The sequence below is a fragment of the Rhinolophus hipposideros genome (genome assembly GCF_964194185.1).
Source record: "Rhinolophus hipposideros genome assembly, chromosome: 19".
Lineage (NCBI taxonomy): Eukaryota > Metazoa > Chordata > Mammalia > Chiroptera > Rhinolophidae > Rhinolophus > Rhinolophus hipposideros.
Genome location: NC_138065.1, coordinates 16,300,142 through 16,328,013, shown reverse-complemented (window position 1 = coordinate 16,328,013; position 27,872 = coordinate 16,300,142). Strand labels below are relative to the sequence as shown.

Genomic DNA, 27,872 nt, shown 5'->3' with positions numbered 1-27,872 from the left:
GAATCAAGAGCTTTTGGGGTATTTTGTATCTTTCCTTCTTCAAAGTGGGCACTTATGACAAGAAAAAAGCAATGAAACAGTTCAATTAAAACATCTACCAATCTTTTTTTCCCTTTATTTCAAGAATATACATGCTTTTCCTTCTCCAATCCATTTTCAGAGAACAACATCATAAGAAACAGTTCCCCTTACTACATAGCATAAAGAGGTGTTGACCAGAATGAAATGTTTACATAAAAAAGACAAGAAAGCTAAAAGTAAAACAAATTAATAAATACTTATGTTAATAAATACATAAGTAGGATAAAAGAGATAGTTGGAAACATTCTTAATAATAAGAACTGAGTGTATAATATCTGATTCTTTTTTTCAGAGCATATCAGTGGAAACACATCTACTGAGAAATCTTATAAGAAAGACTTGAAATCTTAAAAGAAACACTGTAAGCCTTAAGAAATTCTGGATAAAAAACAACCTTCAAATTATAATAAAGGTCCTCAGGCCTTAGCATAGGAAAGCTTATGAAAATGGATGCAGCCATTGTAGAAATAATAATTATTTCCATGGTGGAAATAATTTTATAAGTATTTAGTGAACCTTAAATTATTCATGTTCTGTAAGCCAGGACCTATATAAAACACCATGCAATCTATAGATGATGTATTATGAAATTGTACAATAGAAACCTATACAATTTTATTAACCAATGTCACCCCAATAAATTTAATATAAAAATCAAATAAATAAAAGAGACACACATGATATTCATGACTGTATGTTTGTGTGTGTGTGCATGTATGTATTTTGTAATAGCAAAGAAAGAAAAATAATCTAAGTGTTCAGCAATAAATTAATGGACAAGTAAACTGTGATATCCTACAGCAGTTAAGTTAAATTACATCTACATGTATTAACATTGATCCAAGAGCAACCAATTGCCAATAAGAAGAGAAAAAGATAAAACATAGTTACAGTGTCATTAATGGAATTTTATAGATATGAGATCATGATGAACATTCTTTTTTAATAAAATTGAGATATATAAGTGGTTTTAAGACATACATTAGACACCTGTAAGTTATAGGTAAAAACTAGGGTAGGGAAAATGAGAGAAGGAATGCTAGATGAACAAGAAAATGAAGAAATATGTAAGTATTCTATTTGGGATAAAAAAAAACAATATTCTAATAAGTGAATGTTATGATCCATTTAATTTTGTCAACTGGGATCAAAACAAAAGTTTAAAAAGTCAGGACAAAATTGAAAATATTAAAGTAGATTATTTTTTATTATTTCTTATTGAGGAATAAAGTCAAAACTAATAGTAGAACCTTGTAAGTATAAATTATAAAGTTTGTTTTATGTTACAGTTAAATAATTACAGGTAATCCCTGTATAACTAGCACAGCATTTCTATAACACGGTTTTGCTCTAACATGGTTCGAGAATTGGGGGAAACCCTTGTACAACACAGCATTCTAGAACACGGTTTCACTCTAACACGGTTTGAGAATTAGAGAAATCCCCAAACAACACGGAACATAGTAAAATCTTTTAAAAGCAAAAGATATCTCATTTGAAAATTTTCACTCGAGCATGGATGTCCTATCAGATTTGACTGCAGAATTTTAAAATTCATTAGAATTTTAAATCCATTTTGTTTGTGGAGTATTAAGTTCAGAAGATGAGGATATCTTGTCAAAAAGAAAACGCCCTCGGTTAATGGTACTTAGTAGTGAAGATAAAGAAAACATTATTTAACACATATTAATATGTTATACTTTTGGTGAAAATTGCTTTAATAAAGATATTTATCTTAAATATAAAAAATACTATTTTTTAAAAAAATTTTTGGAACCTAACTCCTTTTTTTCTACTAGTTCTTTGTTGTGTATAACACGGATTTGCATAACTGCATTTTTTAGGATCCTAACAACCGTGTTATACGAGGATTACCTGTATAAAGTTAATTGTTTAAGGATATACATGCATATACATATACATATACACTATATTGGTGCATTTTTTCAAAATCCATAAAAAGTCCCTTTGAGCAATAACCTCCATGTCCCTGTACACAATGAACATTTTCATTCTTCACTCCATTTGCCACCTGAAAATCCTCTTCTTAGTGATACCATGTTTCCCGAAAAATACGTCCTAGCCGGACCATCAGCTCTAATGCGTCTTTTGAAGCAAAAATTAATATAAGACCTGGTCTTATTCTACTATAATATAAGACTGGGCATATAATATAATATAATATAATATAATATAATATAATATAATATAATATAATATAATATAATATAATATAATACTAGGTCTTATATTAATTTTTGCTCCAAGAGACGCATTAGAGCTGATGGTCCAGCTAGGTCTTATTTTCGGGGAAATACGGTATGCTTTCTTATCTTAGATTTCCATGTGTGCTCCTGGTCAATTTTCTTACTACTTCCCTAATTGTTGTTTCTCATTTTCCTGGCCTGCCCTCCTCTTCCAGGCCTCCCATTCTTCTTTCACTCCCTAGCACTTATCTTTGGCACCTATCACTCCCTAGCACTTACCTGTACACTAGGATATCTCAAGAGACCCTCAAACACATCATTTCCAAATCCACACAGAGGATCTTTGTTTTGACAAACCTGATCCCCTCCAGCTTTCGCTATCTCACTGAGAAGTCCTATCACCTAAAACTTTCCTTCTTCACCTCTTTCCCATGAGTCCCACATGTTCAGTCCCCTGGGCACTGATAACTCATGCCTTGATTTGTTTTACAAATTGATTCATTGTTTTCATCTTCACTGTCAAGCACAACCATATCATGCCTGAAACTTCAATAGCTTTCTGACTGGCTTTGCTACTTCCACTCTGATCAGCCCCAAATGGTTCTCTACACAGAAACCGAAATAAAAATCTCTTCATACCATTTGCCTCCTTAAAATCGTTTAGTACCTTCCTATTATTCATAGCATAGCACAAAGAACACGTTTTCAATAGATCCTACAGCTTAACATCATCTGTTTTTTTTTGCCCTCCTCTTCTACTTTCTCTGCAGTCCTAAGCAAGCCAGCTTAGGACTGAGACATTGACTCGATTCTCTAAGACAACCCATACAGCTTATGTTCCAACCTTGGTCCAGCCAATTTTAGCCATGCAGGCATATGGTTCCGTTGCTTCTAGAACTCATAGTTTGATAAAAGAAGCTAGATTTTCTAGAATTACATGTTAACTTTAGACTTCGAAATGTTTAACTCAAATGTTAAACTCAAATGTTAAACTCAAATGTTTTTAAAATACTGTAAAATAAGCAGATGATATCTGTGGCAGGATTTGAGTCACAGGCCATGAGATGGCAACCACTATCTTGCAAAGGCTGGTTCCATCAGAATATACAGAGAGTACGAAAAAAATGCATACACATTTTAAGAAAGAAAAAAACTATTAAAATTGTAATAATCAATATATACCGATAAAAAAAAATGAATGCAAGTCAGGTTTGACTTTTGCAATTACAAAAGGTGCTCAAAGTGGTTACCATCAGCATCCAGACACTTTTGATTATGGCGAACTACTGCTTGAGCAAATGCTGACCAAAGTGCTCACTTGTATACAATTTTTTGGCACCCCCGGTATTTGTTTCTACTTGTTACTCAGCATTTTTTCAGACTCCAGATTCCTTAGATTTATACATGAATGATTATGAATATTACTGTCACGTTGGAAGAATTTATTAACTTGTTCTGCTTTTATTTTTCAGTAATTTCCATCATATTTAAGAGGTAATCATAAATTAAGAATTAATGCACAGATAATAAGACACAGATGGTGGATAAATGAAATAATTTATGTACAATTTCAACTTTAACAATTTTTAAACAGGTGCTTTCAGAAAAGAATAAAACAGAACATAGACCCTAGGTGGGAGGCAGAAAACCTGGAATGCGATAATGATGAAGTTAACTTTGCCTAAAAGCGTCCCCAAATTAAATTCAAGTTATTAGCATGAGAGAAATACAGGTACTCTCACCTGTACAAATTTGATTAAATTCCCATTTAAGTTCTTTATAATTCTTCATGGCAATTGAAAATGTTTTGGAAAGAATGTGAGAAGCAACACTAAAATGTGCAAGACTAAAGAAATCAGTAATTGCCCAAAGTAAGTGGATGATATATCTATTCTTAATCTCAAAGGAAATGTGATAAAACATTCGCAGCTTCATATAAAATAGAAATATCCCCAACTAGAAATGTGGTGTAGGTGCATAATCACTCACAACTGAAAGTGGGAGCAGCTGAAAGCTTTATTTGGAACCTTGCACCTCTTCAGAATTATACTATGTTAATAAGTGAACTCTTAAATACGGAATCAAGCCCCAAATAGATTAGGTATCTTGCTTATAGTAGGAGCTCAATAAATTTTTCAGAGTACATTCCCCAAGTTAAGAGACAAGTTAATTCCTTTCCATCTAAGAATAAGTTTAACCCTTTTCCAGTAAGAGGTTTTTCCTGGATCACATCACCTCCTATCTCCTCTGGAATCTTCCTGGAACAATTATCTGTTTGGGTTCTAATTATTGAATCTCTCATAGACTTGACTTTTTCTCCCTTCAATCCATGAACATTCTTTAATCATTTGTTTATAATTTTGATCAATATATTTTTTCACCCAACTTTCTACTCTCATCTCCCATCTTTTCTTTAGAATCAGACTCCTAGAAAGAAGACTTTGTTTTTAATACCATAATGGAGAAAGATGATCATATATTTTGTAAACAACATAGAAGTCTGTTGGTATAAGAACCAGTTAAATGGTGAAGTTTTATATTCAAAACTAAATGTTCAAACCATTATCTCTTTCCTACTCCCTGCTTTAAACTTTCTTCATCTAAAATAGATCATTTTGCTGATTAAGAGCTAACGTGTGAAGTGTTATACACAGTATTTTATATGCATTATCTAATTTTGTTCTATTGTAATTATTTGGAAATATTAAAGTATATTAGGTCAGAATTAAAACTTTCAGACAAAATGAGAGGCAACGCAAGTTGCCAACTATGAATGCAGCATCCAAAGTTCACCTACTGGAACAAGCAGACCAGAAAAATGGCCATTAATGGAAAGAATTGTCAGAATATTTCTTAAAATTCTTTATCTACCCCATACATTCAGAATAGAAACCAAAATTTTGAGTGCTATAGCTATCAAAAGCCAATTTTTTTGTGTGGTATCTGTTCAGAGTTCTGAGATACACACACACACACACACACACACACACACTACACATGCCAAAAATATACAAGAAGGCAGAGACAAGTTTTCTTTTTTTTACCCAATAACTTTTTTGTTGAATAAAACCCAAATTAAACATCATTCTCTCTGGAAAGCTTTACCTGAATCCCACAGGTATTCTGTCTCTTCTGTGTTTCCATAGCATTTTTTCTTATGATAATTTCAACTTTCCATTATAATTTTTGGTTTTATCAACCTGTCTTGGCAAAGAATGCTAGTTCATGGAAGATATTATTCATCTGGGCCTCCTATATTTTAAATATTTAATTTACTAATTAATTATGCTTCCTATTCCAGCAGTAATTAAGATGTGTGATTTTTTAATCTTGTATACACTGATCATGCTATATCTGAGGATGTAGCCAGTAATTTTTGTATTATCATTTTAATCACAGCTAATATTACTTTAGTTGAACACTCACTATAAAAGTGAAGCCTTATCTTTCATCTTTTGCTAATCTTTCTCACCTGCTTCATCTAATTAATGTATCTGTACATGAAACTTTAACAGATATGTCACTGTAGGTATTTTTCAGTCTTATGATCTCAAACTGCTATAAAGTCGTCTGCCTTGGTTTGTTTTTATTCTTTTCAATGTTATATTCATTATAAATGCCACTGCAAAATTAATTTTGCCCTCCCTAAGCTCGTGTTACTTTAGTTACTTAAAGAATAATTTCCTGCTCACAAGAGAATTGGGCTGAAACAGTTATTTTTTGCATTTTTTAGTTTCTGTTGAATGGCTCCCTTATATATAGTTAACAATCTGTGTCTGCACTTTTAGAGGAGAATTGCAACCTTTCAGTGAATCCATCTGGGCCTTGTTCCATTTTTAAATCTAGGGCATTTTTCTATTTGACTCCCTCTTGATGAAATAAATGTTCTGCAGTTTGAAGTTCAAGCATGTTATTTAATTACTTTAAGATCCAAGTTAAAGCCTGCATTTCCCACCATATATTGGGTGTTCATGTTCATCTTCACGCTGAACAGAGCTCATCTTGCTTTTTCTGTAGACATTGATTTTCATTAATAATGAGATAAAGGGAGGGTTTGGGCATACAAAAAGTACACAAAATATAGAATGAATGAAATGTTGCTGGTATCACCATAACTGCTGAGGTTTTGATATAATTTATAGTAAATTCTTTTACACTTTATTTATTTTTATTGCTGCAGTAACAACTACAAATTCGGTGGCTTAGTGTTATGCAGGGTGTCAGGTGGGGTCTCAGCTCCCACTCCCCACATAGGAATGTAGGACATGGTGAGGCCACAAAGAAACACCCACGGAGCCCATAGAGTCATACCACTATATTCTCGCTGGCGGCTGGGTTGGAGACACAAGAAGCAAGAGCCACACTATTCGCACTGCCGTCACTTATCTCTGCCAACCAACCTCACTTGGTAGCTGCAATCTGCGCCTCTTTGCAATCCGCTCTTGCCAGCCCAGCCACCATCTTCTTGCTAGCCCCCATTTGCTGCTAGCATAGCCACGGCAGTTATATTAGTGGCCAATGGCTCACTGGTTACAGCTGGCAGCCAACTAGCCACAGCTGGTGGCTATTTACTACCCCCGTGAGCACCTTTCCATGTGAGGGTAAGAGCCTGGAAACTGCAGTCCTGGCTCTGTCCCCACACTTAGCCAATACAACTTTATTATACAGTTCTGCAGGTTAGAATTCTGACAGTGGTCTGCAGGCTGCAGGGTATCATTCCTTTCTGGAGGCTTTAGGGAATAATCTGTTTCCTTGTGTGTTTCTCCAGCTTCTACAGACTGTGCACGTTTCTTGGCTCATGTCCCCCTTCCTTTTTCTTCAAACCCAGCCACAGTGGGTGGAGTTCTAATCATGCTTCGTTCTCCTTGGCTCTTTGTAGCTAGGAAAGGTGCTCTGCTTTTAGGGACCCATGCAATTAGATTGGGCTCAACTAGATAATCCACACTAATCCTCTCATCTCATTGTCTTTAACCATAATCAAATCTGCATGTGGGTCAATCAAAATTGCCATGTAGGGTAACATATTCCCAGATTCCACGGATTGGGGTATGGCCATCTTGGGGTGGGGTGGGGACATCATTCTGCTATCTACACCCTTCAATACATCGATCTGTTAACATCTCCTGTGCGTCTACTACTAACAATAGCAATGCACTAGCAATGTGAGCTGGAGTAATTCAAAAGCTCAGAAAGTATCATTTGAAAAAGGATCAGCATATTTGTTAAATGTTAAAAAAGGGGGGGGGAATGCAAGCGTAAATAAAGAATGATGAAAATCTTCATCTCCATACTAACCCCAATCCCACTTGTTCTGTCCTAGTAACTACTATATCCATACTTTATCCACTTATGTATGTATTCATACACAGCTAGGTAGTATAATACTTTTATTAGTGATTACTTTCTTTATTTAATAAGTATAGTTTTTGCATGTCATTGCATATAGTTTCACCTCATTCCACAGTCTAGCTATAACACAATTTATTGAATGATTGCCATATTTTAAAAATTCAGGTAATTTTCATTTTAACTTTAAAAGAATATTTCAACAAACATTTTGGCATTAAAACTCTGAGTACCTGTGTGTATTAGTTGGGACTCTGGTTGCACATGACAAAAATGCAATTCAAATAGTTCAGCAACAAAATCTATTGTGGGGACAGAGCCAGGAGTGCAGTTCCCAGGCTCTCGCCCTCACATGGAAAGGTGCTCACTCAGGTAGTAAATGGCCATCAACTGTGATTGGATGGCCATCAGCTGTGGCTAGTTGGCCGTCAGCTGTAACCCGTAAGCCATTGGCCACTAATATAACTGCCGTGGCTACGCTAGGAGAAGAATGGGGGCTAGCAAGAAGATGGTGGCTGAGCTAGCAAGCGCGGATTGCAGTTAGCAGGGTGGATTGCAGCTAGCAAGAGGGGTAGGTTGGTTGGCAGAGAAGCAGACAGCAGGTTGCAGATCGTGTGGCTCCTGCTTCCTGTGTCTCCAACCCAGCCACCAGCAAGACTATAGTGGTATGACTCCCCTATCTATGGCTGTGGGTGTTCCTTTTTGGCCTCACCACATCCTGCATTCTTATGTGGGGAGCGGGAGCTGAGACCCGGCATGACTCCCTGCATGACATCTATTTATTGGTTAAAGTAATTGGGAAACCAAAAGGTACATGTAATTCAAGAACTGTTAGATTTATGGATGAAACAATGTCATCCAACGAAACAGAGTAACTTTCCCAAATACTTTGGAAATGTCCAGTAACAATACTAATTGGTCCAGTCTGGGTCATGTATGTCCAGATGGTGGGAAACAATCAACTGTGGGTAAGGAGACGAAATATTCTGACCTCCAGACTTAAGTCTCAGAGGCTAAAAGAGAGCACAGAGATCCAGCTCCACTGAAACAGCAGTTAGAAAAAATTGTTGTGGTTTAGAGAAGGGGTAAGTTCCCAAAGCAAGGGAAACACAAACTATATATATTCCTGTGGAACCCCTGAGCTCAAGGGTATGTCCATTTCTAAATTCAATAGTTATTATTGTATTCAGTCCCCCCATCAAAATTCATGTATCCCTAACCCCTACTGAATGTCTCAGAATGTTTGGAGATAGGGCCTTTAAGCAGGTGATCAAGGTAAAATGAGGTCCTACGGGGAGAAGGTCTAATCCAGTATGACTGGCGTCCTTATAAAAAGAGGAGATTGGGACACAGGTAACACAGAGACTGAGGTACTATGATGTGAGCACACAGTGAGAATGTAGCCATCTGCAAGCCAAGGAGAGAGGCCTCGGAAGACATCAAACCTGCCCACAACCCGATCATACAATTCTAGCCTCCAGCACCATGAAAAAATAAATGTCTGTTGTTTACTCATCCTGTCTGTGCAACTTTGTTATGGGAGCTCTAGCAAACTTCTAATAGTAGTTATTGACAAATTTCCAAGAGAAAGAACATAACATTTACTACTCCTGCCAGCCATGTTAGAGTGACTAAACTGTTTTCATTATTGATTATTATCAATGTTTTCTATTTTTTGACAAATCAAAATGGTATATTATAAACATAGTTCTTATTTCCCTAATGATTAGAAAAATTAACCATTAGATCTAGCAATATAGAGATCATTGTTGAATATGCCAGAGTACTTTTGGTGGAATGCTAGAGACAAATGCCTGTTGTAAGCAGGTTTTGGAGAGCAGGAAAGGAGTGTGTGGAAATCGAGTAATGGAGAGAAGAAAGGCAAAAGATACAACATCAAGCTAAATAACACTGTGGGCAATAAGACCCCAATTCCACTGGGAAATTCGGGAGACGGTGAGGAACATGCTTCAGAATTACACCAAGAAAGAAATTTGAAATATGTAGTTGCCATTATCCATCTGTCATTGACATATCAGCCACAAGCACTTCCAGTCTTCCCTGTGTGTCTGAGCAGAACACTCATCCATGGCCACGTAGTGGGGGAGTATAAATCTGTCTCACAGAGCACTTCCGCAATTCTACAGGCGAGGGCTCAGGGATGTATGTTTGGAGCAAGTGTCATCTATTATAGTTAATGTCCCTTTGGGGACAAAATAGGAGTCTACCAAACTCAGTGTTTGAATACTTTAATTAGACAAATGGGAAATGGAGAAAGTTTTCATAAGCTCTTACATTTGCCAATACAGTAGTACAGTTAGGTTATATGTGAGGGGTGTGCTGGGACGGCATGGGATAGGAGCCACTGGGCACCAAAGAAACAAACAAACAAACAAAACCAACCTTGTGGCAGCATCAAACAACTTCTTTGTGTGAGAGAACTAATAAATGGAGTCACTCAAGGAATTATATTTACATGTACTCATTCCCCACATGGAGTTTATGAAGCACTATTTTATCAGTTCAGCTTTGGGAGAAAAAGACGGTTTCTATCCTTTTTGTTTGTTTATTTGTTTTTAAGCAAAAATATTATGAGGTCTCTGTTAAGGCTTTTCAATTCCAAGTAATAAAAACCCATACAAACTAGCTTCGTTTAGGAGGCTGTGCTTGAACTAGTCAGAATTTCACATGGTCCGAAAACATGCAATCAGATCTTATGAGGTCTAGAATCAGGAAGTGAAAAGCCATCCGAAATGGAAGCATATATTTCCTCTCATTTTCTATGAGTCTCTCAGTTTAGCTGGTCTCTTTTTTTCAGCTTTTGGATCAAATTCTCTCTCTCTCTCTCTCTCTCTCTCTCTCTCTCTCTCTCTCTCTCTCTCTCCCTCCCCTCCCCCACCTTCTTCCCTCCTCTTTCTGCTTCTATGTTGTATATGCTTCTTCAAAAATAATGGGTTATTTTTCCATTGCTATGTAAGTTACCAGAAACTTAGTAGTTTGAAGCAATATTAATTCATTATTTCACTGTATCCAGAGGTCAGGAGTCTGGATATGGGTTAATTGGGTCCTCTGCCATGGTCTTACCAGACTGAAACCAGTGATAGCTGGGGCTCAGGGTGCTCATTAATGCTTATAGCTTGTTGGCAGAATTTAGTTTTTGTGGATACTGTATAAATAAAGGCAACTGGATTTTTCAGTGCCAGCAGGAGAATCTCTCTCATCCTTCTAATTTCATCTTTCAGGAAGGGCCAAATCCCTGGTCTTATTCACCTGACTGAGCCAGACCTACACAGGATTATCTCCCTTTCAATGACCAATCAGGAACCTTAATCACATCTACAAATTCCCGTTTCCTTTATCCTATAGCACAATCTAATCATCAGAGAGAAATCCACCATATTCTTAATCCTTCCACGCTCTACACTCAAGGAGAGGATTACACAAGACATATATGTACATCAGGGAATGACAATCTTTAGGGCCTTCTCAAAATTCTGCCATATTGCCAAAGTGGCCCCAAATGTCCAGCTTTTGTTCCAATAAACAACTAGCACAAAGGGAGCATTTCAAAATTAATTATATATTTCTAGGAGTAAGACTGAATGATTGAGGTGGGATCTGGCAAAGATTTGTGCCTAATCATCTGTGGCTTGTGGGATTGAGTAATATATTATAAATCTGATTGTCAGAGTGCTCAAAATAGAAGGATATACAGTAATCAAATAATAGGGAGATTGAAAAAGAGTGACTAATAAGAAAATAAAAACGGAAACAAAGCAACTGTGTTGACCTGAAAGTCAAGCAAATAATAAAAATTAAAAAATAATATTTTATTCAAGGGAAGGGCATAATCAGTTGAGTAAAATTTTTCTTAGATTTTACAATTAGATCTAGTAATATAGTGATATAAATAGTAAATGTAATAGTGATAGAATCAATATTTCTGTTACACCAGCAACCTGTGACTGCCTGTAAATGTGTATAACTTCCTGCATTCACATATGGTCATTCCTACCCTGAACTTTACATTTTTTCCCTTAGTGTGAATTAAAACCATCCCTGCTGTGAACGATTCACCATCCATCTATCATAATCTAAATAAGTGTTTAAATTTTGGTATGCATTACACTCACACATGCACATGTGGGTGTGCGTGCACACACACACACACACACACACAGCTTATACCATAAACCTATTAACATAGGATATAGGTTATAATGGGCATCTGTTTTACAACAATCTTTTCAGAATACTTTTTCTCTGCATAAATTTTTAGAATTTTGATAAACAGTTCCCCACCATCCAAATATTTGTTGCGCCTTGTACCCAAAACACAGGAGAAGGGAAAACAGCCAAACTACACTAATGATTTCCATTTCAAAAGCTGGAATGGAGAGACCTGATGAAACAGCAACACATACTGATCAATGGTTGAGGTATTTATATTCTACTGAGAGATACAATGAGAAAAGTGATGGAGCCAGTGACTCTTATGGGCCTCATTGTGGTGACACAGCTGTTTGTTTAGGGGGTGATTTAGTTGGTCAGTAAATGTGGTTGCTCTGGGTTCCAACAACTGATACAAATGTCCTTTTCCATGTTTGTCTAATGTCAATGAAGAGAGGCAATAACACCACAGGGTTTGTAGCATGTAGTTCCCAGCTAAGATTGACATCCTTTGTACTCATGAATAGCTTAGTAATGGTCTGAATAGCCAAGTTTCTCTGCTCTTTTAGTTTGAATTAAGAAAAGTTTATGTTCAATAATATTTGGGACTTTTCCCAGTTTTATTGAAATATAATTGACATATTGTATTAGTCCAAGGTGTACAGCATAATTTCATATATTTATATATTGCAAAATGATTAGCACAATAAGTTTAGTTAACTTCAATCACCTCACAAAATTACATTTTTTTTTCTTGTGTTGAAAACTTTTTATGATCGCTGGCTTAGCAACCTGCAATATTTGTTTTTTGTTTTTTTTATGTGATAAAAACCACATAGTATTTGGAAACTTCTTTTAGTGATTCTTAATAACTTTAGTCTAAAGAGCTACATGGAAAACAATTAACTAGACCAGAGCTGACATTTTAAAATAGCCTTGTACAGGGCAGGATGGTAGAATGGGCTTTAATAATAGAATGTGTATTAATTCTCACATTCTATAAAAATAGTTGAACATAGTTACAGAAAGTGTTTGGGTGCCTATTATTTCACATTTCTACCTTTCTCATAACCATCTCAAGGTATTATTTCTAGGATTTCACTCATTTTTCAGCCAGGAATCACCCTGTGTGACAAACACAAATAGAAAGAGAGAATTTAGTCACTTCAATTCAGCAATGCACATGGTTAATTTCTTGTTAATCTCCAGTATAATACAGTGGTTAAACGTGTAACAGTTGTTGCATAAAGCAGAAGAAGAATCAAGTTTGTCTCTAACACTGGGCAAATTTCTTAACATTCTAGACCTCAGTTTATGCAGATGTACAAGAAGAATGATAATAGAATGCACCTTTTTGAACTTCTGTAAAAATTAAGACAATGCATATAAATTAGTCAGTTCCCAGGAATCATGCATGTAAACTACCATAATTATTATGATTATTATCAATCTAATTCATTTCGACCTCAGTAATTTCAGAGCATTGATCTGCTTTTCTCTTTTTCTCTACTTCCAGCTGAAGGAGCTTTGGATTTCAATTGTACTCTTGTCTATGTAGAAATCTAATCAAAACAAATTGATTACATTTGCCTTATAAGTCTACTAAAATGTTATTTTACGAGGGCATATCATTTGGGTGCTAAAGGCAGTAGAAAACCACATGGTTAATGCATGCATGGAGTCAGTTTCACATGCCAGGATAGAGATATCCTCATTCTCTCTACTCCTCATCTAGGCGTGTTTCTGTGGAAGGTTACTTGTGATCTCAGGCTTTCAAATATTGAGATAGTTAATGACTTTTTTGGAAGGAAAAATCAATCTAGCTTAAAGGAAAAAGAGGAACTTATTATAACCTACAGAGCCTAACCATGGGAAGCATTTCTGTTAGAATACACTTAATTCGAGATTCAAAAATTAAATAAAAAACAGAAAAAATAGAAGTTAGTACTGATATCTCTTAAACTATCCCTTTGGAATTATATGCTTTATAATTCTGCGTTTCTCAGTTCACTTGATTTTCTACTCTCTTTCCGCCTAATAGTATTTACTACTTCATATTCTTGGCCTACTTAGGATAAAGGCTAAGCTGCTATTTTAAAAAAAAAGAGGCCCAAGTAAAGGAGCTTAGAAAAAAGAGGATTTTTTTCCCTTCAGATATAAAAGTCCCAAAGTGAGCAGCCCAAGTTGGCAATCATTCAAAGACCTAGATTCTTTCTAAATTCTGATTTCTATATACCCTCTGATTTTTCCTTAAGCAATTCAGGCTGGACTATATATGTTTTTATGTTTCAACATTTTGGGATGCATGGAAGCACAGGGTCACATAATGTCCTAAAAACAAGACAAACATTTCAGTGGTGAGAATTTGGTCTATTGCCATATTTAGTGCGGGGGTTGGAAAACATTATCTTTACTTAGTATTTTCTGCCTTTATATCTAAGACTCTCAAAGTCAGTCTCAGCTCCTGAATTTATTTGTCCTAATTTCAGGAAACCAGGGTGACTGACTAATGTCTTTGAATCCCATTTCTAAATTTTTATGAGCGAGATCAAAATGGACCCCTCTCACTCCAAAATGTTATGAACAAAGTGACATAAAACAAACACGGTTTTCCATATCCATATCTAAAGTCAAAGAGTGGTTCAGTGGAAGAAGTTAGAGGTCGAACAGATAATCCAATGGTTATTTACTACCTATGTATTAAAATTTTAATTTTGTGAAGCTAACAGAATGCTGACCTCAAAACAGGATAATAACACTCACAAACAGTAACAAATTTAGTTGATGAAAGTTACTTTTATCTAAAATCCTAGCAAACTGAATTTTGAAAGACACTTCAATTGTAAAACACCATGGTCAAGCACAGTTCACTTTATAAACTTAAAGGAATTTTATAGAAGGACTCTTTCTACATAATTTAATTTATCGATATGTCAAAAGTAGAAAAAGTATTGCTACTATTTTTAGCTGATGAAAAGGCATTGGAATGAATTAAACATACATTTTTCTATTTAAAACAATGGTACTAGAAATAGATGGACTTACCATTGAAAAGATAACATATCTCACAAACTTTCAAGCCTCTAATTAGATCTAGTGAAAGTCTGCAAATTTGTTTCTACCCCAGGAAAACCCATAGAATGCTAACCCAGCAGGATGCATGAGACGTCATGGGAACACAGTGCGTGATTCAGTCTTCCAGGACATGGCTGCCAGAGTGTCTGGCCTCCTCCTATACTGTGTGTGTGTGTGTGTGTGTGTGTGTGTGTGTGTGTGTGTGTGTGTGTGTGAGAGAGAGAGAGAGAGAGAGACAGACAGACAGACAGACAAATAAAGAAGATACGCAGGAGACTGTTCTGTGTGTATATGGAAATTTCTCTGGAATCTTATTAATAAAAAAAAAGGCCATTTTCTTTACAAAGTGTTGTGCGGGAGACGCTGCTAGCTGCGCCATTTGTCATGCGGGGCGGCCTGTGGGGTCTCTGGTCCCGCTTCCCATATAAGAACTCAGGATGTGGCTAGGCCAAAAAGGAACACCCACGGAGCCATAGGTAGGGGAGTCATACCACTATAGTCTCACTGGAGGCTGGATTCACACGACGTGTGACCTACTGTCTGATTTTCTGCCAAACGACCAACTCTCCCTCCCCAGCGCAGCCGCAGCAGTTATATCAATGGCCAATTGGCTAACCGGCTACAGCTGACTGCCAACTCCTACCCAAGCCAGCACCTTTCCACGTGAGGCCGAGAGCCTAGAAACTGCTCTCTGGGGCTCTGTCCCCACACAAAGCTAGTTTCATTCATATTGATGATACAAATGATATCTATTATTTTTTAACTATTCAAAAATAAAAATAACAGAAGCTAAATATTTTGCCAAGTTTTGGATACTTCAGATATTTTATTAAATATAAAGTACAGAAGAAACTAGATTATTCTCAATTGAGAATTCTCCTTTTTTCATCTTTCACAGTATCAACTAATTCCATACTTGAATGGCAAATTTCAGCACTTAGAAATACTGTCTAGATGTATGACTATTTGCAATAAGATCCTCCAAACATAAAGTATAGCACTCAGCTATTCACACATATTATTTGTTCTTATGTGAAAAGGAGTTATTGATTTGTATGTCTATTAATAAATCAGTTTTATAGTCCCACATTCAAGGTTCAGTTAGGGTTTCTAATTCAGATTTTCAGATACGTTAGATATAAAATATGTTTAAATCTAAATAAGCAATATTAGTCTCAAGACTTGCATCGTTACTTCTTTCAAGAGGTATTTTTTTTCCTTCTACTGTGCTCAAATTCTGTTTCTGACCCCATACCACATTAGAAGAATAAACATGCTTTGAATATATCTGCTTTAGTACAAAAATAATAGTCTTCTCTTTCCTATACATATTTGTCAATCTTTGTTTTGCTGGGCATTAATTTAGTACCTGTGTTTTAAACGTTTATTTGTGTAGTTCTAAAATGCTTAGTTACAGGGAGCCCTGCCAAGGAATGCCATGATCAGTTGCTTCAAGGCCTGTAAATAACTGCTTATGTAAGCCTACAGACAGATCGTCTTTATATAGTCCCGACGCAACCGTGTATATGGGAAGCTTATTCATTATTATGTAACCAATGAGCAATGCAGCTAAATAATGCTTATGGCATAATAAATTGTATTTACGAATATGACATTAGAACTAGTATTCTGGCTTGAAAAAGACAAGTTTTGCAAACAAGTAATGAAATTTTGCTGGAGCTTCAGGATGACATATGGGGCATAAGAGGGTGTTTGCTAAGCCCCTGATCTGCTTCCCACAGCTTGGCGAGATCTTACCCTGGGAGGCAAAAATCTCATCATCACCAACCCCAACACATCTTCATTTAGGAAACTTGGAAACATAAGTCTCCCTACACATTCAACATGTCTCCATCCCCAGTTTGATGCACTCTAGTAATTAGAAAAAGATCCATTAAACATATTTTAGTTAATTAATTTCTTTGAAATGTATGTGCCATTTTTGCCAGATGCCAAACCTAGTCCTTGGTAGCACAACGTGAGTAGCACACTTTGATGTGAAGAGTAGAAACTCAGTGAAAGGTTATTAACCAAGTGAGGTGATGAGTACTCACCACATCTTTGAAAAGATCTTTGTGATCTTACTATTGGATTCAGTAGCTTTATTACCATTTGTCTCTCTCCAATATTTCCTATCATAATTCATTCAACACACTATTTCCAGGTTATTCTTTCTTAGTTGGGACATTTCCTGTGGCACACTCATGTTTACAAACCTTGGTGACTTTTGAAAGAAAAAAATTGACTAATGTTCATTAAATTTTATGTTTGTTAATGTTCAAAATATGTAATCAGAGGTTTTGTAGATTAGGTATAAAATTTTAGTCAGTAAAAAATTAAGAGACGCTTGTTGGTTATGTCACTATTGGAAGCACTACACTCTGTTTTGATTACATTTAAAGTAAATGACAAAGCAGTCTAAGGGTAGAAGTATTCGGGGTCCACAAAAAATAAAATTTTAATATATTTTCCAATTACCTATTACAAAGGAGCAAATTTAGGTGAACTCCAATGGAAAACAAATTCATTGAGTTTGGGAAAACTGTAGGAGAAATTGATCTTTGAGATTAGAAAGCAAGTGTTCCATGTTAAATCTGTTAATCTTCAGCTATCAAACTGGCAATTGAATATATGAATCTGGAGCTCAGTGAAAAGAAAATCTAAGTATTTATATTTTTGTGCCATTGACAACTAATTGGAATTTATGCCCATAAGACTAACATAGATTCCCCAGGAAGAAAGTGCAAATAAGGAGGAAGAAAGAACTGATGACAAGATCTGGGGATGCTACTTTCAGAGATTAAGAAAAAGTCGTATGGATAACATTCACAACAAGAATAACAAAGGATTGATAAGGAAAGGAAGATAATTAGGAGACAGTGTCATCATAGAATCCAAATGAAAGAAGAGTGTCAGGAAAAAAAAGAAGAGGTTGATCCAAAGTGTCAAGTACTCCATAGAGAGATTGTTACATGAAGATCATGTAACGGGATTTAAGAAGATGGAAGATGCTGATGGCCTTAACCTGAGTTGTTTCAATGAATTGCTGGGATAAAAAGTGAGTTAAAGTGACAATGAGATATGAAGAGACAGATGAAATGAGCTCAGAGAAATCTTTCAAAAACTTTTGTAACGAATGAATAGAAATAAGGAAATGTGGAAAGGAAAACTGGAAAGGAAAATGAGGGTACTGTTTTTGTTGTTTTGAGTTCTGATTAGTTGTTCGTTTTAAAATGAGAATTATTGCAGCATGTCTGTATGTTGACAAGAATAACATTATAGAGAGGGAATGTTAATGGTATAAGGAAAGGGAACATTTCAAGACAAATTCCTTTAGTGGCAAGGGTTTATGAGATCAAGTGCATATTCGAGAGAGTGTGCTGTCTGAGATAGGAACAGAAACATTCATTGAAGGAAGGAGGTAAATATCCATATGCAGGCAGGCTTCTAAGAAAATGAGACAGTTTCTTTTTACTCTTTAACATGAGGTAAGAAGCAAGATCATCAGATGAGAATGAGGAGAAGATGAGTTTCTAAGTTGTACAGAAAAAAAGGTATTGAGTTACTATTTAGGATGGCAAATATTTGGGGAATATATAAAATAATTGTTGGAAAGTGTGGGTTTCCATTTGAAATCGGTGGTCCTGAATTTAAAGTGTGATCAGTCAATATGTCTACCCAACATATTCAATTGCTTTTAAAAAGACATGCAATGATTGAATACTTGGAATTTGTTAGAGTTGTCATTTTCTTAGGTGAGTATTTTGGAGGGATATAGGATTTAATGGCATTTTTAAGATACTTGTCATTGCCATCTACAAAATCAATGTACAAAAATCAATTGCATTCTCATATACTAACAATAAAATCTCAGAAAAAGAAAAAAAAATTCCCTATGCATTGCAACAAAAAGAGTAAAATACCTATAAATAAACTTAACCAAGGACATGAAAGACCTATACACTGAAAACTACAAGACAGTTTTAAAAGAAATTGAAGAAAACACAAAGAAATAGAAAGACATTCCATCTTCATGGATTGGAAGAATCAACATAGTTAAAATGGCCATTTACACAAAGCAATACACAGATTTAATGCAATCCCCATCAAAAATCCAAATGGTATTTTTTAAAGAAATAGAAAAAACAAATCATCAGATTTGTATGGAGCCACAAAAAATCCTGAATAGCCAAAGCAATCCTAAGAAAAAGAAATAATGCTGGAGGTATGACATTCTCTGACTTCAGCTTGTACTACAGAGCAACACTTATCAAAACAGTATAGTATTGGCAGAAAAACAGACACAGAGGCCAATGGAATAGAATGAAAAACCCAGAAATAAACCCACATAAATAGGGACAGATAATTTTCGACAAAGGAGCCAAAAAGATACAATGGAGAAAAGAAAGCCTCTTCAATAAAATGTTGCTTGGAAAATTGGAAAGCCACATACAAAAGAATAAAACTAGACTGCTATCCATCACCATATACCAAAATTAAATCAAAAATCTAAACATAAGACCTGTAACAATAAACTGCATAGAAGAAAACATAGGTACTAAACTTATGAACCTTGGGTTCAAAGAGGGTTTTATCAAAGGCAAGGGAAGTAAAAGCTAAAATAAAGGAATGGAACTATATCAAGCTAAAAAGCTTTTTGCACAGCAAAAGAAACCATCTACAAAATAAAAAGGCAACCAACCAAATGAGAGAAGATGTTTACAAACAATGCCTCTTGTAATTTCACTAACAATTATCACCCCAATAAATTAAAAGAAAAAAGCCTCCAAAATGCTGCTAATATCCAAAATATATAAGGAACGCAAACAACTCAACAACAGAAAAACGAACAATCCAATTAAAAAATAAGCACAAGACCTGAATAGACATTTCTCCAAAGAGGGCCTACAGATGGCAACAGACATATGATAAGATATTCAACATCACTAATCATCAGAGAAATGCAAATAAAAACCACAATGAGATAATACCTTACACCATTTGGAATGGCTGCCATCAAAACAAATAATACCAAGTGTTGGAGAGGCTGTGGAGAAAAAGGAACACTCATACACTGTTGGTGGGAATGCAGATTGGTGCAGCCGCTATGGAAGGCAGTGTGGAGGTTCCTCAAAAAATTAAGAATGGAATTACCATATGATCCAGCAAACCCTCTCCTGCGCATATAGCCAAAAAACCTAAAAACATTTATCCGTAAAGATATATGTGCTCTGATGTTCATTGCAACATTTTTACGGTAGCCAAGACATAGAAACAACCAAAGTGTCCTTCAATAGATGATTGAATAAAGAAGATGTGGTATGTATACACAATGGAATACTGCTCTACCATAAGAAAACATGAAATAGTACCATTTGTGACAACATGGATGGATCTTGAGATTATTGTGCTAAACGAAGTAAGTCAGACAGAAAACGTCGAGAACCATTACTTCACTGATATGTGGGATATAAAACTGAAAAACAGGGAATAAGACAAACATAGAAACCAAAAGTCATAGACACAGATAATAGTTTAGTGGTTACCAGAGGGTATGGGGGTGAGGGATTTTAGAAGAGGGTAAACAGGGTCAAATATATGGGGTGAGAGGAGAACTGATTCTGGGTGGTGAGCACACAATATGATATATAGATGATGTGTTACAAAATTGTACACTTTAAACCTATGTAATTTTACTAACCATTGTCAGCCCAATAAATTTCAATAAAAAAAATACATACAGCAGTGCCAAAAACATTACTGGCAGTAGGGAGGAGCCCTGAGATCTCAAACTTGATCTCCTTGCCCCACAGTCACTGGCAGGGTCCAGTAAAGAAAGCTGGGAAGCTTTTATTAAAAAAAAAAAAAAAAAGATACTGTTTTATAATTGTGGCTCATGGAATGTAAGCTGAGTTAGGAAAAAATAGAACCTGGGTTGTTAGGGACTGGGGAAGGCTGAACAGTTAAAGGTAAGAGTTTAGAGAACATGGATTCTCACTGCGGTTGAAGAAATGCTGGAATGGAATATTGACCTGAAAGACTAATAGATGATAAAATAATCAGAAGATATAAATTGTCGTGCGGGGCAGCCTGTGGGGTCTCTGGTCCCGCTCCTCATATAAGAACGCAGAATATGATGAGGCCAAAACGGAACATCCACGGAGCCATAGGTAGGGAAGTCATATCACTACCGTCTCACTGGAGGCTGGGTTTAAGATACAGGAGAAGGGAGGCCAGAATCCACACTCCACACTCCGCCACATTCCACCGTGCGAACTGCAATCCGCTCTTGCTAGCTCAGCCACCATCTTCTTGCTAGCCCCATTTTTCTGCTAGCGTAGCCACGGCAGTTATATAAGTGGCCACTGGCTTACTGTGGGGACAAAACCCCAAAAAGCAGTTTCCAGGCTCTCGGCCTCACATAGAAAGGTGCTGGCTCGGGTAGTAAATGGCCATCAACTGTGATCAGATGCCAGCAGCTGTGGCTAGTTGGCCGTCAGCTGTAACCCGTAGGCCATTGGCCACTAATATAATGGCTGTGGCTACGCTAGCAGAAAAGGAATGGGGGCTAGCGAGAAGATGGTGGCTGGCAAGCGCGGACTGCTGTTAGGCAGATTATGTAGATCCTGCTTCCTGTGTCTCCAGCCCAGCCGCCAGCGAGAATATATTGGTTTGACTCCCCTATCTGTGGCTCCGTGGGTGTTCCTTTTTGGCCTTACCGTGTCCTGCGTTCTTGGGCGGGGAGTGGGAGCTGAGACCCTGCACGACAAATGGCGCAGCGAGCAGGGTCCCCTGCGTGACACTTGGCGTAGTCGGCAGGATACGGTGCTGGCCAAAGCTTTCCGAAGGGCAGTGGAGCAGTTTGTGCGTATGAAAGCTCAGTCTGAGGAAGACCAGGAGGAGCAGCTGCCGGAGAGCTCGATCCCCGTGGAGGGGTGGAAAGATGTGGATGGTTCCCCAACCAGCAGAGGCCGAAGAAAGTGGAGAAAGCGAAGGTTGTTGCCGCCCTGTGGGCTGGGAACTGCTTGCTGAGGCAGCCCGGATGCAGGACTTTTAGTCCCAGGAGGAAACGCTTGCTGAGTCCTCCGTGGGAGATGAGGGTGAGGTCAAGGTCATCCCTCACCCCCAGGACAGCCCTGGCGAATGACTATGGACTATGGGGAATTGCCTTCTATCCCTAATTTAATGGACGCTTGACTGTTTGGGAGCATACCACCATGTAGTGGGACTGGCGAGAATGTTTGCTTTTGTGTCTTGACTGGCCGCCATTGATAATATGTAAGCACCTTGATGTGAGCCGCTGTTGTTCCAGCACGGTACCCCGAGAGGCACAGAGAGAGAGTGGCAGTGCCCTGAGAGCCCTGGCTGTGTCCAGGAAGTCTGGCTGTGTCCAGAGAGAGTGGCAGTGCCCTGAGGCCCTGGCTGTGTCCAGGAAGTCTGGCTGTGTCCAGAGAGTGGCAGTGCCCTGAGAGGCCCTGGCTGTGTCCAGGAAGTCTGGCTGTGCCCAGAGAGAGTGGCAGTGCCCTGAGGCCCTGGCTGAGTCCAGGAAGTCTGGCTGTGTCCAGAGAGAGTGGCAGTGCCCTGAGAAAACCTGGCTGTGCCCGGGGAGACAGGTGGTACCCTAAGAAGCCCAGGAAGTCTGGCTGTGACCAGAAGTACTGTGGTGGTCCCCTGAGAAACCCTGGCTGTGCTCAGAGAGCCTGGCTGTGTCCGGGATATTGCATTCACCTCCAGGCTCCTTGCACAGGGCCCCTCGCAGAAGACGCTTGTCGCGTAGATTGTGAGGCGAGACCCTGTAGGGGTGGAGTGTGGGGACAAAACCCCAAAAAGCAGTTTCCAGGCTCTCGGCCTCACATAGAAAGGTGCTGGCTCGGGTAGTAAATGGCCATCAACTGTGATCAGATGCCAGCAGCTGTGGCTAGTTGGCCGTCAGCTGTAACCCGTAGGCCATTGGCCACTAATATAATGGCTGTGGCTACGCTAGCAGAAAAGGAATGGGGGCTAGCGAGAAGATGGTGGCTGGCAAGCGCGGACTGCTGTTAGGCAGATTATGTAGATCCTGCTTCCTGTGTCTCCAGCCCAGCCGCCAGCGAGAATATATTGGTTTGACTCCCCTATCTGTGGCTCCGTGGGTGTTCCTGTTTGGCCTTACCGTGTCCTGCGTTCTTATGTGGGGAGTGGGAGCTGAGACCCCGCCGGACGCCCCCACTACAAATGGCGCAGCGAGCAGGGTCCCCTGCGTGACACTTACTGGTCACAGCTGATGGCCAACTAGCCACAGCTGATGACCATCCAATCACAGTTGATGGCCATTTACTACCTGAGCCAGCACCTTTCTTATGTGAGGCCGAGAGCCTGGAAACTGCTCTCTGGGGCTCTGTCCCCACATAAATCAAGATTTTAAATGAGGTGTTGTTGTTGGTCATAATAACATCCGGGGTTACAGCTGAAGAGTGATAGGTAAAGATGTTATTAAAGCCAAGGAGATCAAGGGTTCAAGGGCCTAGTTGGTTGGCTCATCAACATGAGTTTCGACATTAGGCAATATTCACAAAAATGCAGAAATGAAAATATGGGCTGACAGATGACTTGAACTGTTGGCTTCTAAGTTACATAAGAAAAGGAGAGATAAGGACACAACACATTTAGAATATATTGAAAATCTACTGAATCAATGTTATACAGTGAGTATAATATTAGTAGACCAAAGAAGAAAAATATCACAAGAGATGTTGGAATGGCATTGTCGTTCGGGGTGACAGGCAGGGTCTCTGGTCCCGCTCCCCACATAAGAACGAAGAACATGGTGAGGCCAAAAAAGAATACCCACGGAGCCATAGGTAGGGGAGTCATACTATATTCTTGCTGGTGGCTGGGTTAGAGAAACAGGAAGCAGGAGCCACACTGTTCGCAACCCTCACTGCACCGCTTGCAGGCTCAGCCATCATCTTCTTGCTAGCCCCTATTTTTCTGCTAGCATAGCCATGGCAGTTATATTAGTGGCCAATGGCTTACTGGTTACAGCTGGTGGCCAACTAGCCACAGCTGATGGCCAGCCAATCACAGTTGATGGCCATTTACTACCTGAGCCAGCATTTTTCTATGTGAGGCTGAGAGCCTGGAAACTGCACTACTGGCTCTGTCCCCACACTTCACCCCTACAGGGTCTCTCCTCACAATCTACAGACGAGCGTTTTCCGGGAGGGCCCCTTTGTGAGGAGCCTGGAGGTGAATGCAATATCCTAGACACAGCCAGGCTCTCTGGACACAGCCCGGGATTCTCCGGGTACCACCAGTCCTGGGCACAGCCAGACTTACTTGGCTTCTTAGGGTACCACCAGTCTTCCTGGACTCAGCCAGGGCTCTCAGGGCACTGCCACTCTCTCTGGGCCTCTCAGGGTACTGTGCTGGAACAACAGCGACTCACAGTCAAGGTGCTTACATATTCCAGCACCTTTCCACGTGAGGCCGAGAGCCTGGAAAGTGCACTCCTGGCTCTGTCCCCACAGGCGTTTGATACAACTGCTCACATGTACAAACATCACACACACACACACACACACACACACACACACGCGCGCGCGCAAGGTCTGGCAATTAAGTTCATGAACTTGTTGCAACAATGTCACTAACCTTTTTTGATATCAAAGGGATTACTCATTATGAATTTGTACCAACTGGAAAAAAGTAAACCAAGTTTACTTTTTAGAAGTGCTGAAAAGGCTGATGAAAAAGTTAAATGATCTGAACTTTTTGCCAACAATTCATGGCTCTTGCATCACGACATTGCACCAGCTCACACGGCACTGTCTGTGAGGGAGTTTTAAGCCAGTAAACAAATAACTGTATTGGAACACCCTCTCTACTCACCTGATCTGGACCCCAATGACTTCTTTTTCTTTACCCTAAAATAAAGGAAATATTAAAAAGAAGACATTTGATGACATTCAGGACATCAAGGGTAACATGATGACAGCTCTGATGGCCATCCCAGAAAAATAATTTCAAAATTGCTTTGAAGGGTGGACTAGATGCTGGCATCAGTGCATAGCTTCCCAAGGGGAGTACTTAGATGGTGCCCGTAGTGATATTCAACAATGAGGTATGTAGAACTTTTTCTAGGATGAATTCACGAACTTAATTGTCCGAACTCGTGTATTTTTTTTTGTGTGTGTATCTATTTATATATACTATCACCATTAGTACATTGTCTTGAATATACTGAGACAATTAGAAAAATGAAACAGAAATGAAGTATAAGTATTGGAAAGTGGAAGACAAAAGTGTATACATCCATATTTTAGCATTTATTAGTAAATTTTGAGGAAACATTAGGTGATTTCCATTGTCTCTTCTAGGATTAATATTCTCCAATGCCTCAATATTTCTTCTGTAGGACCTGCAAGAGGAACAGTTTAAGCACACCTGAGAAACGGGATGCTTTTTGCATCACCCTCTCTGTATCACCAAGGTTATATCTGTTGACTGGAAGAATCAAATAAAAACACCGATGATTATGTAGGCTATTTATATGTACCTACATTAACCCTCCTCACAAATAATTTATTTTGCTTTTTTTTAAAATTTTATATTATATTCTCTGCACACACCAATATTATTTTCTAAATGGCATAAGGAGCACATTTGTTTGACAGGAATAGTTTAAACCAATTATAGTAAAAGCTTAAGCTTGGCTTTCAGATTTTTTATTTTCTCTCTAACAATTAAATGTGCATTTATTTAAGCAATCATAGTGTGAATGAAGAGTGAGTATAACTGGGAAATGAAATGATTGAACTAGTTTAGATGATATTTGAGTTACACTCCAGTGAGAAAATATATTTCTCACTTTTTAAATTCTTATTATTGTTCTAATTCTTCACTCTCTTTTTCTCCATTATCTAATTTTTATCAGACATTGTAAAAGAAAAAAAAATTAAGTCAAAATAAAAGAATCACTGATATACTCAACAAAATTTTGATAAATATAACATTTTACACTAAGAAGTTTCCAGATATTCTGGAATCTGGAAAACCTGAAAGGATTAACATGACAAAATTTTATTGTTTGATCTATTCCTCAAGGACAGAATAGGTGTTATTCAACAAGCCCAAGCAGACACGAATGGATGCTCTTATAAACAAAATGCTGGAGGCTAGCTACATCATCTCCAGCTTTATTTCCTAAATTATCCCTTACTGTTCCAGATCAGGCACATCAAATGATATATCACCTTTCTGGAATGTCGGAGAGGGCAGTGATTACAACCAAGGAACATGTTAATCAGCAGAATTGATATGTTTGCATCTATATTCCCATTTTTTTTCTCTCCATTTCTTTTTTCTCCCCTTTTACTTTATATTTCAAGTTTTCTCATCACTGAATTTATTGTGGCCTGGATTTCTGCCCTTCCCAATTCCATTCAGAAGCAACAGCTGTGTATATGGGGAATCAGGAAAGCCAAACATATCCATATATATTTTTAAATTTATAATATGAAAAGGATTAGTTTTCTGTATCACACTGAAGCATATTTTTATTTTTTTGCTGTAAAACAGTTAAAAAGACTATATATTAGTAAATTTTGTTGCATTAAATATACTTATTGTATATATTAAACACGTATATGATACATAAATAAGAGAGCTTATCCTTATCTTCAGGGAGTTTGTTGTCTGTTATAACAAGACATTTAGTCAAAGAAAAATTAAAGGAAACATTAAAAATATTTTCTCTAACAAGAAATAAACGCAGCACTCTAGATATTAGGGGTAAGATAAAACTCAACTGTGTGGGAATCCAGAAAATAAAAATAATAGGGGGGAGATATGGAAAAATGACTTTGAGTAAAATCTTTAGGAGCTGAATTAACAGTATATCAAATGGTAATAAACCACAAAAATGGGAAATAAATATGTCTGGAATGCGACTAACAAGCCGGTCTTACTGAGGAATCTGGTAAGAATAGTCATTAGGGCTGGGAAAATACGAGGTATCAAAGGCCTAGAGTTGGAGGTGGGCGGCTGGTATTGAATTTATTCATTGTCATTAGAAGCCAGATGGTCTACATGATTTTCAGAGCCCACTGAAAAGTAAAAATGCACAGCCCTTTGTTAATGTATTATTAAGAATTTCGAGACAGCTGTAGTAGAACATTAAACCAAATGTGGGGCCCTTCTAAGCCTGGGGCCCTATGGGACTGTACAGGTCACATGCTTATGAGCCAGCCTTGTTGGTTAGTTACTGTTTTTAAGTGTTGGAGTAAATGATAGGAAGTTTCACTAAGGAAAATAAATCTAAAGGGAATATCAACAAAAAAATGGAGGATAAGAGAATAGGGAAGGGAAAACAATAGAAAGACAATAGAATTATATAGAAGAGTTTATAAATAGCCTGTTGGGAATAAGAATAAAACATTTTATTTTATATATATATATATAAAATGAAGTAAGTTGACAAATGACAACTAGCTAAAAAGACAATGAAGAGGACTGAATCAAAGATGAGTCCACATTTCACCTTGGTTGACTAGGAGAGAAAGCAAAAATAATCAAGACAGAAAAATCAGACAGACTGATTTCAAGGGAACGTTGGGATGAAGCGACCTTAATTGAAGGATGCCAAACACAACTGGCTAGAAAAGCATGTGAGCTAGCTGGGGATATGGGATCAGACATTAGGGGGGAAAAAGGATAATTAGAGAAAGAGATAAAGATTTGAAAGATATAAAACTGCATAAATTGGTAACTACAATATTGCCACGGGGATATGAAAGACAGTTTGGGGAATATAATCAATAATGTTGTAAAGATTTTGTAGGTGTCAGATGGGCACATGTCTTATTAGGGAGACCACTTCATGGACGGTGTAGATGTTTGACCAATGCACTGTATACCTGAAGCTGAAACTGAATAATATTGTATGTCAACTATAAGTATATATATTATATATATATAACATATATATAATATATATATATAATTTATATAATA

At 37.6% G+C, this 27,872-nt stretch overlaps 1 pseudogene across 1 annotated transcript in view; it reads right to left on the bottom strand.

Annotated features, from left to right (window-relative positions):
- Window positions 1-27,872, bottom strand: part of LOC308487654 — a 117,018-nt pseudogene that overhangs the window by 73,824 nt on the left and 15,322 nt on the right. The gene's annotated exons all lie outside the window — the stretch shown is intronic.